Source organism: Echinops telfairi, unplaced genomic scaffold (genome assembly GCF_000313985.2).
Source record: "Echinops telfairi isolate 266 unplaced genomic scaffold, ASM31398v2 ScPeMD7_22;HRSCAF=79, whole genome shotgun sequence".
Taxonomy (NCBI): domain Eukaryota; kingdom Metazoa; phylum Chordata; class Mammalia; order Afrosoricida; family Tenrecidae; genus Echinops; species Echinops telfairi.
Window position 1 is genome coordinate 3,383,645 of NW_022103919.1, and position 2,005 is coordinate 3,385,649.

Sequence of the window (2,005 nt, forward strand, 5' to 3'; positions counted from 1 at the left end):
TACACCCAGATGAACGATCTGCAGCGGTGCCTTGGCCCCGGGGCCTGGTCCTGCTTGGTTTCCCGTGCCACCAGTTTGGGCATCAGGAGAATGCCAAAAAACGAAGAAATTCTGAATTCCCTCAAGCACGTCAGCCAGAAGAACAATCAGAAAAAAAGAATGAAAAAACAAACATGAACAAAAATGCAGCCAATGAATTACGAGGGACACCATCAAGAGGAATATGTGTGATTGCGTTCCATGACAGGAGGAGATACAAAAATCAAAACACAGAGCCGATGTCAAAGTCATTGGAAAGAAACTAAGGCCACCAGATATGTATTAAAGAAGTTGAACAAGCTCCACAGTGGGCAGACGCCAAAAGAAAATCACTGAGACATATCCTAATCAAAAATTTCAAAACCAAAGACAAGGAAGAATTGTGAACACAGCTCAGGAAAAACAAAACACTCTGCTTTCTTGGTCAAAAAAAACTATGCAGACAAGAAGGCAATGGATGGCATGTAAAAATTTGAAAGGGAAAAAAATTGGCAACCAAGAATTATATACCCACAAAAGTTGTCTCTGAAATGTGGACTGCATGTTTTAGAAGCTTACCCATATTGTAACCTGTATCACACTTCCTCGGTTTTATGATTGAATGATACTGTATTGAATAGTATTGCATTATAGAAATGTCACATTTTGTACTCTTAATCACTAGTTATTCAAGAGATGCAAATCAAAACAACTATGAGATACTACCACATGCTAGCATTGATAGCAAATAAACAGAATAATAAACGCTAGAAAGGGTGAGGAGAGATTGGATCACTCCTACACTGCTGTTGAGGCTGTAACATTGCAAGTACTGGGGAAAGTGGTGTGGTACTGCCTTCAAACCAATGGGGATAGAAATACCATAGACCTAGTCATCCCTTGACTTGGTATATGCCCTGAAGAACTAAAGTTGTAGCACAAATAGAATATCCGTATTCATCTCAGCACTATTCACAAAAGCAAGAAGAGGGTTGAATTCACCAGCAAATTCGTGGGATACAGACGTGGTAGTCTGATTCCATAAAGATTACAGCCTTGGAAAAGCTGGGGGAGGAGCCTGGTGGAGGGCGACATGTTCCAGGGGCAGAGAGAGATGGTGTCCCGGCCAGTTCCAGGGCCATAAAAGCCCCTGGAGGAGACTCGAGCAACTTCTTCGGAAGTCCAGAGGAAGCAGTTTCCTCTGGCAAGCCCAACAGGATGGCCTCCCATAGCTTTGGGCCAACTGAAGACCCTCAGAATGTGCCCAAGAGGACCAACCTCCCAGGAGGCAAAGGAAGTGGCATCTTTGATGAGTCAACACCCATGCAGACCCGGCAGCGTCTGAACCTGCCTGGTGGGAAGACCAGCAACATTCTCGGCTCCCCAGTCACTTCCAGTTTACCCTGGGTGCACCCCAACAAGCCCAAGGACCATGTTTTATTACGTGAAGGAGAAGACCCCAAACTGGACCTTTCAGCCATGGTGAGCACCCCCCTGAGAGATGGGACGGCTGAGAAAGAGTACAAGAGACAAGGCCCCTGCCAAGGAACCAGAGCCCACAGCCAATGTTGACAGCCATGAGCCCCCGCTGGGGCCACGGCCTCGCTCTCACAACTGTGGGAAACAGAAAGATTTCTCCCAAGTCGGCTCCCCCAAATATATGTTAGACTTAGGACACTGCTTGCAGCTAGTGATCATGATTCTCAAGTTACCTCCCTGAAGGCGGTCAGTTGCCAGACTACTGTCTGGACTGGCAGGGCCTGCTCCCTGCTGTTAAGGACAATGGCTACTTCTCCCTAAAGGCTTACAGTCATCAATTTGGTTCTTGTAGGTGGAGTTCGCACCCAATGGGCGAGTGCCCGAGTGGGCTGAACCCTACTCTCGGTATCATAATGTGTTAGTCTGGGTACTTTAGAGAAACAAATCCACAGAAACTCATGTATAAGAGAGAGTTTTATATAAAAGTTAACTGTGCATCAAGAAAACA

General features: G+C 46.0%; 1 pseudogene; it reads left to right on the plus strand.

Annotated features, from left to right (window-relative positions):
- The window catches only part of LOC101639996, a 38,340-nt pseudogene extending 36,450 nt beyond the window's left edge, over window positions 1–1,890 (plus strand).
- The last annotated feature ends 115 nt before the right edge of the window (window positions 1,891–2,005 follow it).